General features: G+C 37.9%; 1 non-coding gene across 1 annotated transcript; it reads right to left on the reverse strand.

Moving 5' to 3' along the window:
• Positions 1 to 2,604: 2,604 nt before the first annotated feature.
• On the reverse strand, positions 2,605 to 2,711 carry LOC141602837 (small nucleolar RNA R71). The gene has a single exon (XR_012524745.1). It is a non-coding gene; the product is annotated as a small nucleolar RNA R71 (small nucleolar RNA).
• Between the last annotated feature and the right edge of the window lie 12,244 nt (positions 2,712 to 14,955).

Here is a 14,955-nt window from a genome sequence, read left to right on the forward strand (position 1 = left end):
TGGGAGATGCGGTTGGAAGTTTCATCCAATGGCCTTAATCTCACATCTTCCTGGCTCGTTCGTCTCCGCCTCAGCCGAAAGCAGTTGGGGTTAGAAAAAATACCTTTATATGTTAAATTTTTAATTGTAGAATGTTTTTATATGTTTGATGTGACCATAATTGGCGCATATTTAGCCCCCGAATTACCCTTGTTTCCATGCTTTTTAGTGCTTACTTGGGTCATTTCTTATCTTTAGTTCTTTGTTTTGCATATTCTTTGAGATTTTGATCCCTTGGTAGGAAAGGAGTAAGAATCTTGCATTTTCGTGGCAAAACAAGACTAAATTGATCAAATTCAATGACCAAGCATCAAGGAGAGACAAGATTAGAAGGCCTTTGTACATATCATAGTAGAAGAGCAATGTTGAGAAAGGATCCTTGAGTCCCCAAGGAAATCCCCAAGGAATTTATGAAGAAAAGGGAAGAAAAAGAAGAAGTATCACGATCGACAATCCGAGCGGATTGTCGCAATCCGCCCGTCCCGCCTATCCACAATCCGAGCGCCCCAGCTGAATCCGCTCGGATTCCCCTCAAAGCAATCCGCCCGGATTCCCAGAATCCGCTCGATTCCATCGACCAAATCCGGCCGTCCCGACCCTAATCCGCCCGGATTCCTTCACAGCGCGGGTTGTCTTCTTCAAGCTACGAAAAGAGAAGCCCTTCTCTCCAAAAATACCGGCTTCTCCTTGCTCTACTTAAAAAGTGTAATTACTAGTTTAGCCCTTAGTTAACCCTAATGCATCCTCCCTAATTTTCACTATAAATACCCCATTAGTCTAATTAGAGGAGCATTTCTTCTTATCAATAATTAGTGTAGTTAATATCAATCAAATCTCTCTTCAATATTGTAATCAAGTATTAATCAAGTTTTAATCCAAGTTTTAGTTCTTTAATCTCTCTTTTGTTCATCCTTTATTTTGGGTAATTGAAGATTATTTGGGTTATTATTGGGAGATTGACAACCTCTCAATCTAGCATTCAAGTACTTCTATTATTCTTGCTTTATTATTGGAATCATTAGTAGGTATAATCTCTTAATCCCTTGTTTAATTGTTGTTATTTACTTTCATTTATTCATCATGTTTCATATTGTTGGTATGATTGACAACCTTGCTAGCATGATCAACATGATAATGAGTGAGTAGTCTCTTAGCTAGGGTTAATGGGTGATTAGGGGAAACCAACATGGGGAATGATTCATGCTTAAATTAATATGCTTTCATATCTTATTTGCTTGCTTGTTTTGATCTCAACTCATGCACATGTTATATTTGATGAAATGCTAAGCCTATGAATCCTTGCATTTACTATCATCTCCTATCTTTTCAATGAGACTTGTAAGACATAACCCAACTCGAGTCTCATTAGACCATGCATGTTGTTGAGTAGGGAAGATTAAGTCGACTTGTAGGTGTTGTAAAATCTAATCGATTCGGCTCCGGGACCCAAACTTTCCTAGGATTGTAAGATATAACCCAACTCAATCCATCACAACAATAATTGCTTGCTTATAATTTGAGAACATGTTTGTATGATCATATCCCATGATTCCCCTATGATCCCATGACACCCTAGTGCCTTTAATCAATTGTTTACACCCCTTTTTATTCATCTTGCTTGTTTATTTTCATTGTTATTCTAGTTTAGTAACCTTCTACATCAACCCAATTTGTGACACCCCTTAGACACCACTAGTTACAATAGAAATCTCATTTCAACTCCCGTCCCTTGGGATCCGACCTTTACTTGCCTCTTTACTAATTGTAGAGTTGCTTGTTAAGCTATAAATTGTGTTTTGATTCGGCCGTGACCAACGACCACATCTATCTATTTGTGAATACTAAACGGACCGATCAAAAATGGCGCCGTTGCCGGGGACGGTGTTTGTTTGATTTAGATTTCCTTTTTGTTATTAGTTGTGTCTTTCTTCGCCTTGAGGAAGTAAAAATCCTCAATGTTTGTTCTAATTGTTTTTGAGTTGTTTGATATTTTGCATGTCTAGAAGGTTACAAAGTGATTTGTTACCTTTTGACCGTGAAATCGAAAGAACCTTGACGAATAATAGGAGACTTGTTAGGAGGAATTTGAGAGGTGTTGGTGAAGTTGTTCAACCCACTAGTGAGTTTGTCAATCCTTTCGCAATAGAAGGAGGTGAAAACCCATTACACAATACCCTACAAAATCCACCTACAATGCCAAAATTCTCGTCACACTCCGTACCCACCGAGGAGAATCTACCAAATGGTACTCCTACACCGCAACATCTCACCGGAAATTTTATTGCCAAGTCCGCCTTCATCCAACTAGTTGAGAGGAGCCAATTCGGGGGAATGTCTAGTGAGGACCCTCATTCTCATATGGAAAGCTTTTGCGATTATTGTGATGCTATCTCTCAAACGGGCGTGACTCAAGACCAAATTAGATGGGTCTTATTTCCTTTTTCCTTAATCGGCACCGCAAAGCAATGGTTGAAGGGCCTTGATAAGGCCACCCTTGGAATAGATTCTTGGAAGAAGTTGGCTCTAGCTTTCTACAAAAAATTCTACCCACCGGAAAAGACCAACATGCTAAGAGCTCAAATTACGGGTTTTAAGCAAAGGGATGAAGAGTCTTTGTATGAAGCTTGGGAGCGGTTCAAGGGTATTTGTCGCTCATGTCCTCACCATGGACTTAGCGAATGGTTTTTAGTGCAACAATTTTGGAATGGTTTATATGAAGATTCTAGGAACATTCTCAATATGGGATCAAATGGAATGTTCACCGAAGTTGATGACAATCAAACATGGAACAAGATTGAGGAAATGGCGGTCCATAACTCGCAATATAGTAGACCTCGCAAGGCTACTAGAGGAGGAAAGCATGAAGTGGACTCCGTTGCTCAATTGGTTGCTCAACTTAGTGCTCACATTGACACAATCAACTTGAAGTTTGAACAAGCTATGGCTAGACTTGAGGAAAACTCAAAATCATCGAAGCATCATGTCAATGCCATGACGGCATCCTCATCAATCCCAAGTGGGATATGTGAGAATTGTGGAACTTTGGGTCATGACCCAAGTGAGTGTAGGGGAACAACCGAACAAGTTAATGCTTTCCAAGCTTACAAAAGTGGTACCCCTTATTCAAATTTTTACAATGAAAACACCAAGTTCCATCCAAATCTCTCATACAAGAGCCAAAATGTTCAAAACCCTCAAACAACATACACTCCACCACCCATGAGAAACCAAAATCAAAGACCCTTTTACAATCAAAACCAAGGTTACCAAAATCAAAATCCATACAATCACCAAAATGACCAAGGCTTTGATGTCCAAAAAGCGGTCCTCCAAATGCAAAAGAATCAACAAGAATTTTTCACCCAAATGCAAAAAGATAGCCAAGCAAAAGAAACCACCATCAACAACATTCTAGCTCACACCAAGATGTTGGAAACACAATTGACTCAACTAGCATCTTCAAGCTCACAAAGACAAAAGGGGCAATTACCACCTCAAAGTAATCCCCCTAGACATGAAACGGTTAGTGTAATTCACTTGAGAAGTGGTACAAGGTATGAAGCACCGAAGAAGCAAGTTGAGGATGAAGTTGTGGAAGCTAGTGAAAAGGAAGAAATTGTGCAAAACTCCTAAGATGGAGAATCATCAAAAGAAGAAAGTTCAAAGAAAAATGAAGACAAGGCCAAAGAGAAGGAGCCCATTGTGATTAGACTTCCTTTTCCAAGTCGCCAAGCCAAGCCCAAATTTGATGATCAACTTAGAAAGTTCATGGAAATTGTGAAGAATTTAGAAGTCTCAATTCCTTTCACGGAATTAATCAACCACGTTCCGACCTATGCAAAGTACATGAAAGATATCCTCACAAAGAAGAAGTCGATCCGGAAACTTGAGACTATCGCCTTCACTAAGGTGAGTAGTGCAATACTTCAAGGGAGTTCACCTCCAAAATTAAAGGATCCGGGAAGCTTCTCAATACCGTGTACCATTGGCGACACGATGATCAACAAAGCCTTATGTGATCTAGGGGCTAGTGTGAGTGTCATGCCGTACTCGGTGAGTAAAAGGTTGGGAATGGGAGAGCTTAAATGCACCAACATCACACTTCAAATGGCCGATAGATCGACGAAGACACCATTAGGGATATGGGAAGATGTCCCCGTGCGAATTGGGAAGTTTTTCATCCCGGTGGACTTTGTCATTGTTGATATGGAGGAAGATTCCAACATTCCAATCATCCTAGGAAGACCTTTCCTACACACCGCCGGTGCGGTGATTGATGTGAAACATGGAGAACTCACTCTAGAAGTGGGAGATGAAAGCATAACTTTTAATCTTGACAAGACCATGAGAGCTCCTCGTTTGCATGAGCCATGTTTCATGATTGATCATTATAGCCGAAAAGATGAAAGGAAGAAATCGGAACTCCAATGGAGGAAGAAAATTGAGGATGCTCCATTCAAAGAGCAAGTGAATTGTGACAAGGAGAGCTTGCAAAGCTCATCAAAATCAACCAAGGAAGAAGAGGATGGCCTCATTGGCCAAGAGAAGAAATTGGGAGAGTTGTCTCCATCTAAGCAAGAGATTTTCAATGATCAACTCAATGAAGTTTGTGGTCTTTGGGACGACGAGTTTGAAGGGATTTTTAATCCCTACATTGGGCATGCCATCGATCATGATCAACAACAAGGGGCACGGTCTATTGAGGACCTCTACCATAATAATGAACAAGCTTTTGATTACTTTTTCAAGGTGTTGAGCAACATCAACAACACCTTGAACATGCCCCCTTGACATCTCATCAAGAATGAGAGTTTGGTGGAGTCCTCCCTAAACCACCACTTGTAAATATTTCTAACTCCCTAACTTACATTTCAATTCTTGTATTGCATTTTTGTCATTTTTGGATTTTTATTTACTTTGATCAAAATAATTGTCATGTAAGAGAGAAGTGAGGGAGGGACTAACGACTTCAATTGATGTGTAGTGCTTTACCTTAATGTGGGGATGGGAATTGCCTAGGCTACCCATGCCTTAGTAATGCCCCCACAATGAAGAACACAAGAAATGAAGAAGAATGGAAGAATGGTAAAGGGAAATGCATTGTGCACGAATGAAATGAATCCGGGTACAAAGGACCAGAATCCGAGCGGATTCCCAAAAATCCGCCCGTCTTGTGCAATCCGAGCGTCCTGACCAAAAGACGCTCGTCCTGAACTGAACTGAAATTTGAAATTTTCCTGACTGTTAAAGAATCCGAGCGGATTCCAAAAAATCCGCCCGTCTTGAAGAATCCGGCCGTCTTGTAAAAAAGACGCCCGTCTTTGCAGCTGAGGAAAACAAGCAAAAATCTCTGGATTGAAATCCGTCCGTCTTTGAAGAAATCCGCCCGTCCCGTGTTCAGACAATCCGAGCGGATTGTACCAAATCCGCCCGTCTTTAGGCGAGGTTTCGCAAAGATTGAAGAAGCAGAATCCGCACGGATTGTACCTAATCCGCACGGATTGCACCTGCAGTTTCGAAAATTTCGGCCCCTTTATAACCCCTCCCACCTTCATTCATTCACTCATTCATTCATAAACACTACCCACAACATCAAAACCCTCATCCTCTCCATCATAAAAACAAAAACCCTCAACAACATTCAACAAAAACAAATCAAACCACCCTTCCAACAACAATTTAATCACTCCTTCTTCAACAAAAATCAAAACCAAGAACAAAATCTTCAACCTTTGAGTCGATTTTTGTTTTCATAAAGGCAAAACCTTTCACCTTCAAATCGATTTGGGCATCCTACATATTGAAGATTTTTCATTCTTTTCTTGGTTAAGCTCATCAATGGCAAGGACTAAGGGTGCAACAAAGGCAACCAAGGCACCAAAGGCTAAGGCACTCTCACAAAGGCAAAAGGCTCTTCAAACAAAGAAAGCTTTGGCTATGGTGGTGGCAACACCAAACTTGGAAGTGCAACAACAACAACCTTCTATGGGACCATCAACATCCTCTACTCCGGTAATTAATCAACTTTTGCATTATCCGGAGGTAACTTTTATTTCCGATACCCATAGAAATACCTTTGTCAAGTTTGCTATGAAGGCATTACAATCCACCAAATTCATATGTAAAGATGCCTTGGAAAAATTGGGTGTTCTTGAACAAACAAAAGCCTTTTTCAAAGCCATGGGGTTGGAGAAATTGTTTGAAACAAAGGAATTGACATACCCCTCCCTTGTCTTGTAATTTTTAAGTTCTTTGAAAGTCACCAAAGTTGAGAATAGGGAAAATATCGAGTTTCGTCTAGCTAATGTTAGTAGACGCATTACCTTTAAGGAATTGGGTGAAATTTTGGGTCTTAGTGATGAAGAAAGCTATTTCAAGAGTTATGGAAAGTATGACCCCGAACCTCTTTGGGAGGCAATCTCCGGGAAGAAATTTGAGGATTTTCATGCATGTCGTGCTCTTTTGGTCCATCATCCGGGCATAAGAGTATGGCACAAGGTTGTGGGAAATACCATAATTTCTAGGAAAGACACCAATCATTTCACAAGACTCGATTTTATTCTCCTTGAATCGGCTTTGAATATCGGAAGAATTCACACCAAGCCTTACAATTCTTTGAGGCTATTGGTTGATAGATGGCTTAATGTTGATAATGGGAAGAAGGGCACGATCGTTATCGTCAATGGCGGGCTAGTCACGGTCCTAGCTAAGCACTTTGATCCTAATTTCAATAAGGATAAGAGGTACAAAGCAAAGGAAGGTGGCCATCTTATTGATATGCACATTATGATTAACAAGTTCAAGTGGGTTGCCCATAACCCCCTTGACACTAAATATGGATGGCTAACTAGTGAAGCTAGATCGTTCACCTTGCCCTCGAAGATTTGTCGCCTAAGTGTCCACCGGACCAATTATCTACTTCCCCTTTCCGAAGAAGCCGAGTATATCATTCAACAACAAAAGGGTGATCTTGAAACCCCCTCCTCTTCCATTATCATACCACCTTACCCCTTTGAGTATGAAGAGTTCAAGCCGGAAGGAATTGAAATTGGGAAAGACTATGTGACTCTTCTTATGCAAGCAATGCACAAGCAAGCCCATGAAGATCGGAAAAATGCGTATTTGGCTCAATATCCACCCCTCCTACATCTAGCTAGGCAAGGACTCCTTGATCCATCTTGTCCTTTGCCTAGTTGGGCGGATAGAGAAGTCTTATTTCCGGGTGCATCTAGGGACGTGGTGGGAGATAATGAGGTTGTTGGAAATGATGAAGAAGTTGATGATAATATTGAGGAAGAAGCAATGGAAGGAGAAAGAGATGGTGAAGATGATGATGAGGAAGAAGATGAGGAAGAAAGTGACAAGGAAAGTGGCAATGTGACCACTTCTCATGAGGGAAGTGGTGATGATGATAGCATGATGGAAGACTAGCAAGCCTTGGAGACTCCTACACTCCCATGGTTTGTCTATATCTCTTTGTATTTTATTTCATTTTGATCATTGTTGGTTTAGTCCTAGCAACATCAAAGGACTCACACCTCGGTACCATTGAGGTGTCTTTATTGTTCCCATTTGTAAAATCCAAAATGACAAACTAGTTTCATGCATAGCATAGTGTGTGCATGAACTATACCCATCCTTGGACATTAGCAATAGTGTCTCACTCGGTTTGGGGAAGTTAATGCATACACAACGGGAGGTAATCTAAATTATCCTCTCCGTCATAACAAAAAACCATGCATCATGTAGTGTAGCTTAGTATAGAATTGCATTTAGTATAGAAATCATGCATCATCTTTGCATAATTTCCATCATTTTGGCCATTGAGGACAATGCCCATATTAGTGTGGGGATGGGAATTCTAACATTTAACTCTTATTCAAAAACCCATAAAAATTGGAAAAATTGAAAATCCCAAAAACATGTATTTCCTTTTTATTCCTACTCCTACATGTACATTGAGGACAATGTCCAAAATAAAGTGGGGGATGGGAATTTATATTCCAAAAATGATAAAAATTGAAAATTTTTGAAAAAAATCCCAAAAATATGTCTTTTAATTTCATAAAAACAAAAACCATAAAAATTTGAAAAATTGAAAAATCCAAAAACAAGTTCATTTCCTTTGTAGTGTAGACTTGTATATATTGTTTTGTATATATTGTGTTTGTTCATCCTTTTTCACATTGATTGACTACGCCACATCCGAGACATGAGGATATTGAAGACCGCATGGTATGATCTTTCCAGTCTCCTTTTTCCTCTTTATGTTAATGACTATGTGGCTTTATTTTGATTGATGCGGTATAACAATGTGAATTTAGGACTTGCATTTAGTTTATTTGTCATATTAGTTGGTAGAAACATTTGCATTAGGATGTTTATATGTTAGTTGCATCATGGCATGTAGTTTGCATGTTAGAAAAATTTTGCGAAACCATCTACTTGGGAAACTTGACAAGTGTATATAGGCCCTAGTAGATGCTTTTTCTTCTTAAGACTTTGTTTGTTAGAATACTTGTAAAACACCCTAGGATGTGTCATGCTAGTATCCTTTGACCCATGGTTTAAGGCCGAGTCAAGAGTACCTTGTGGTGTGATAACTCCTTGGCTACCGTTTATTCCAAGGTGACCCTTGAAACCATGCATACAACCATCATCCATGTTCTACCACATTTTTGTCATCAAAGGGAATGGGCACAAAAAGAAATCAATTTGAGTTCAATGAAATGAAAAGTGAAAGAAAGTTTGCAAAAATGCATCAAAAGAAAAGAGGAGCAAAAATAGACTCCTAAAGCTTCAAATATAAGCCACCCTCGTTACTAATTGGGGTGACTTTGAAAATGTTCAAAAGAAAATGCAAAAAGTTGAAAAATTGTCAAGTATTGAAATGCCAAAAATCAAAAAAGAAATGGCAAGAAAGTGTTCTCAAATGTCAAATGCCACAAGAAATTGGGGGGAAAACAAAAACAAAAGCAAACTCCCAAAGTGAAACTCAAATATCTATTGATCCCTTTATCCATCATATCCATTTTTGTGCATGGTAGAGAGGGGACGACCCTTCTTCTTGTCTAGGCAAGAGAGGGAATTCCGCGATCCTCCAGTGTTTCTAACACCATAGGGAGTCTACTCTTGACAAAAGCATTTAACGATTGAGGACAAAGGTACCCTAGCTTGACACATTTTGGAGGTGATTTATTGGTATCCTTCTAGGCTTAGTAGTTTGAACAAATTGCATCTATGAAGGATTGTGTACCCTTGAATTGCTTCCCTTGTAGATAATTTCCGCCACTTGATGAGGGAGTGGCTATTCTTTTTGTAGATGCATCCATTATGTGTTTTTGTGTGCTTAATGCTTGGATGTGTCGCCATTTTGGCAAGACCCACCTTGCCTTGCAAGAAGGCATCCTACCTCATGGTTGTCTTGTTGTGAGTTGAAGGGGCGGAGTGAGACCCGCTAATTGTCTCATATCGGCTATATTATTAGGATAGGTTAGTATTGGTCCTAGTCTTTGTCACCTCTTTACTCGGGACGAGCAAAGGTTCGGTTTGGGGATATTTGATGTGACCATAATTGGCGCATATTTAGCCCCGAATTACCCTTGTTTCCATGCTTTTTAGTGCTTATTTGGGTCATTTCTTATCTTTAGTTCTTTGTTTTGCATATTCTTTGAGATTTTGATCCCTTGGTAGGAAAGGAGTAAGAATCTTGCATTTTCGTGGCAAAACAAGACTAAATTGATCAAATTCAATGACCAAGCATCAAGGAGAGACAAGATTAGAAGGCCTTTGTACATATCATAGTAGAAGAGCAATGTTGAGAAAGGATCCTTGAGTCCCCAAGGAAATCCCCAAGGAATTTATGAAGAAAAGGGAAGAAAAAGAAGAAGTATCACGATCGACAATCCGAGCGGATTGTCGCAATCCGCCCGTCCGCCTATCCACAATCCGAGCGTCCCAGCTGGAATCTGCTCGGATTCCCCTCAAGCAATCCGCCCGGATTCCCAGAATCCGCTCGGATTCCATCGACCAAATCCGCCGTCCCGACCCTAATCCGCCCGGATTCCTTCACAAGCGCGGGTTGTCTTCTTCAAGCTACGAAAAGAGAAGCCCTTCTCTCCAAAAATACCGGCTTCTCCTTGCTCTACTTAAAAAGTGTAATTACTAGTTTAGCCCTTAGTTAACCCTAATGCATCCTCCCTAATTTTCACTATAAATACCCCATTAGTCTAATTAGAGGAGCATGTTCTTCTTATCAATAATTAGTGTAGTTAATATCAATCAAATCTCTCTTCAATATTGTAATCAAGTATTAATTAAGTTTTAATCCAAGTTTTAGTTCTTTAATCTCTCTTTTGTTCATCCTTTATTTTGGGTAATTGAAGATTATTTGGGTTATTATTGGGAGATTGACAACCTCTCAATCTAGCATTCAAGTACTTCTATTATTCTTGCTTTATTATTGGAATCATTAGTAGGTATAATCTCTTAATCCCTTGTTTAATTGTTGTTATTTACTTTCATTTATTCATCATGTTTCATATTGTTGGTATGATTGACAACCTTGCTAGCATGATCAACATGATAATGAGTGAGTAGTCTCTTAGCTAGGGTTAATGGGTGATTAGGGAAACCAACATGGGGAATGATTCATGCTTAAATTAATATGCTTTCATATCTTATTTGCTTGCTTGTTTTGATCTCAACTCATGCACATGTTATATTTGATGAAATGCTAAGCCTATGAATCCTTGCATTTACTATCATCTCCTATCTTTTCAATGAGACTTGTAAGACATAACCCAACTCGAGTCTCATTAGACCATGCATGTTGTTGAGTAGGGAAGATTAAGTCGACTTGTAGGTGTTGTACAATCTAATCGATTCGGCTCCGGGGCCCAAACTTTCCTAGGATTGTAAGATATAACCCAACTCAATCCATCACAACAATAATTGCTTGCTTATAATTTGAGAACATGTTTGTATGATCATATCCCATGATTCCCCTATGATCCCATGACACCCTAGTGCCTTTAATCAATTGTTTACACCCCTTTTTATTCATCTTGCTTGTTTATTTTCATTGTTATTCTAGTTTAGTAACCTTCTACATCAACCCAATTTGTGACACCCCTTAGACACCACTAGTTACAATAGAAATCTCATTTCAACTCCCGTCCCTTGGGATCCGACCTTTACTTGCCTCTTTACTGATTGTAGAGTTGCTTGTTAAGCTATAAATTGTGTTTTGATTCGACCGTGACCAACGACCACATCTATCTATTTGTGAATACTAAACGGACCGATCAATGTTAAATTTATATGTTATTTTTTTTTTTGAAGGGAACAAAAAAGCCGGCTAAGGCGGATAAGCCTAAGTCCCCAGACATGCCAACTACCTCGTCGAGACAACAACTTGATGAGGTATTTAATTAACTTCTCCATTTTTTTAAAAAACCTCCCTTTATTTATATTTTTTTCTGTATTTCTAAAAAGCATGGAAATTTTTTGTAGGGAACAAAAAAACCGGCTAAGGCGGATAAGCCTAGGTCCCCAGACATGCCAACTACCTTATCGAGACAACAACTTGATGAGGTATTTAATTAACTTCTCCATTTTTTTAAAAACCTCCCTTTATTTATATTTTTTCTGTATTTCTAAAAAACATGGAAATTTTTTGTAGGGAACAAAAAAGTCGGCTAAGGCGGACAAGCCTAAGTCCCCAGACATGTCAACTACCTCATCGAAACATCAACTTGATGAGGTATTTAATTAACTTCTCCATTTTTTTAAAAACCTCCCTTTATTTATATTTTTTCTGTATTTCTAAAAAGCATGGAAATTTTGTGTAGGGGACAAAAAAAACGGATAAGCCTAAGTCCCCAGTCATACCTGCTACTACTGCCTCATCATTGAAAGAGCAGGTTGATGAGGTATTTAGTTAAGTACTCTTTTATTTTTATTACTCCAACTAGCTAGCTAGGATATGTTACCTTTGGATTTTTTATTATTTTAATTATCTACATGTGTAGGCTGGTGGTAGTAGCACAAAATCAGAGAAGCATTATTTCCCCGAACTGAAAGATGTTAGGAGTTTAAACTCCACAAAATATTCTGGGAAGGATTACATGCTAAAAGTAAGAATGGTGACGATGAGGAAACTGCATACGGAGGCTAGCAATCGCATAGCAAACGAGCAATTGATAATTATTCCGCTCGAGGAGCATATTGTAGGGGTTGAGCGCGAAGCAATTATGTCATGGGAGATGCTAGCCATATGGGCTGGCCTAGACGAGATTGATGTCCAACACCTATTTGTTTGGATGAAGTAAGTTTCTTAATAAATCATTTCATATTCTAATATTCTGACTACTAGATAGTGTTTTAAATACCAGAATTAATACCGTAATAATGTAGGATATTGAAATTGAGAGTGATCCCCGAGAACAAGATTCAATGTGATCAATACGGATTCTTGTGCCCCTATGTTTTATCCATCGATATCACGATTTTTTCGTTAGAAGATCGGGTAGATTATATTGCTCAGCAATTGGTGACAACCAAGTGTTAAGCGTATAATTTACTATATTTTATACACTTATTTCCCATAATTTTACTTATATTTTCAGCATTACATTTCATTTTAATAATAAATTCCTTCCTAGAACATCTTACTGCGATTTATATAATTATTTGTAGGAAGGAGTTATTTTGATGCTGATATTAGCTAAACAGCTAAGCGAGGCGATGAATAAAAGACGACAAAATAAATAAGGACTTCAAGCTTAGATTCAAAACCTCCAAGTCCACACAATAAAGACAAAGCAGTCCAAAATAAAATGAAAAGACAAGAATTGAATAAAATGTTGACAAGGCCGTCATTTACAAATCATGAAATAAAGAAGCACAATTACAAAAGTTGAAGCATTGAAAATAAAGTGGTGAAACATTCAATTTGGTTGATGTTACATTGAAGGATTTACAAGGAAAACGCATGCCAACATTTACATGGGTGAAGAGTTATTCTGATAAATACAACATGAAACATCTCAAATTAATTATTTAATTCATGAAATATTCATATTTTGAAGAAACTTCAAGCACTAATAGCATAAACTGTAGGAATAATTTTACATGTAATGTATTTACATTAATTAGTGATGTAAACGTACGTGTATTATTTAATTTAGAAACTCACATGATCACCTATTTAAAGAAGGTGATTTGCATTTGAGAGGCAGAGGAGAACACAACAATAAGCAATAAAATAATTAGTTTCATATTAAATTCTATTTATTCTCTCATTATTCACATCAATTATCTTATTCATATTTTTACACTTTCATGCTATTATTTGACGACAAGCTCAAAGTTCTCAACTTGTCATTGCCATAGTTAATACTATATTAATCTCCCTTATTTATCTCTTTTATATTTGTTTTATTTATTTATTTAAATATGTTATCTTCTATTATTAAAATTGTTATTTTAGTTATAATTATGGATCGTGAGTAGTCTTTTGTCTAGGGCTCGGTGGAGCCTTAATATGTATTGGTCAATGTTATAATTTTCTAAACATTATTTAGTGGTTGTACTTAGGTTTGATAGGGTTGTGTTAAAGTATTAATTTATTGGTCATAATCTATATACGTAGCTCTTGATTAATACTATAATGAGAGTTGAGTTTAGTCCTTTCGAGTTAGCATATATATTGTGATTTAAATATAATTAATAATTACTTAGTGTAGATTGCAATGAGAGTTGGATTTCCACTTAGAGAACTCGAGTCAAAATTAGACCTCTCCTATGAGAATGGTGAGAGTTATAGTTGAGACATTTTAATTTTGATCCTTAAAGCTCCTATATGAGTTATAAGACCCATGAGAATAGGATTATTTCACTATAGGAAGGCTTCTTATATCTCGAGAGAGAATAACAAGTATTGGTTTTAGTTTTCAGAATTAAAACCAGAAAATTAGTCTCACCTAAGTACACATTTAAATATGTTGTTCCTTCCAATAGTCTATATTGATCAATCTATGTTAGTGGTGATACCGTTGTCCTAGAGCTTTTTATTATTGAATTAATTTTATTATCCAATTATTATATGTTATTTTTATTCTGTCATACCTCGCACATACACAAATATTATTTTGACGTAGATAAATCAAATCATAAATCGACTAGTACTCAACCTTCACTTCCCTGAGATCGACCCGTAAGTGCTACAACAGACACCGTTCACTTGCGGTAATTTATAATCGAACAAGTTTTGGCGCCGTTCTTCGGGAAGTAACGGTTTGATATTAGTTAATTTTAGATTATTTTAGACTACGTTTTTTAGCGTACGCAAGTATGCCTTATTTGTTACTAATTCTTCTTCTTTAGTTTTGTTGTTAGTTTTATATGCACACGCGACATTCTGGTGGTGAATTGCTATTTAACCCTGAGATTGAAGCTACAGCTAGGAGACGAAACGCTCAAAGAAAGAAGAAGAGAAAAGAGCCTGAACTCGATACTATTGTGTCTTTTATAGAATTTGATACACCAATTATCATGACTTCTATGCGAGACGAAAGTGCTCCAAAGCCGAATTTCAATTCAAGTATCTCAAAGCCTAAAATTGATGCAAACAATTTTGAGTTGAAGACTTCTTTGATCCAGTTTGTTCAAACCGATCAATTCAGTGGATCACCAACTGAAAACCCCAACGAGCACCTGAATACATTCCTTGATAAGGCTGACATCAAGATTAATGGAGTCTCTGATGACGCCATTCGGTTGAGATTATTCCCTTATTCTCTTCGAGGGAGTGCACGTGAATGGTTGAATAATTGTGATCCTGACTCGTTCGATACTTGGGATAAGCTTTCTACAGCTTTTCTCCAAAAATACTTTCCACCAGGGAAGACTGCC

This window comes from Silene latifolia, chromosome 9 (assembly GCF_048544455.1).
Source record: "Silene latifolia isolate original U9 population chromosome 9, ASM4854445v1, whole genome shotgun sequence".
Lineage (NCBI taxonomy): Eukaryota > Viridiplantae > Streptophyta > Magnoliopsida > Caryophyllales > Caryophyllaceae > Silene > Silene latifolia.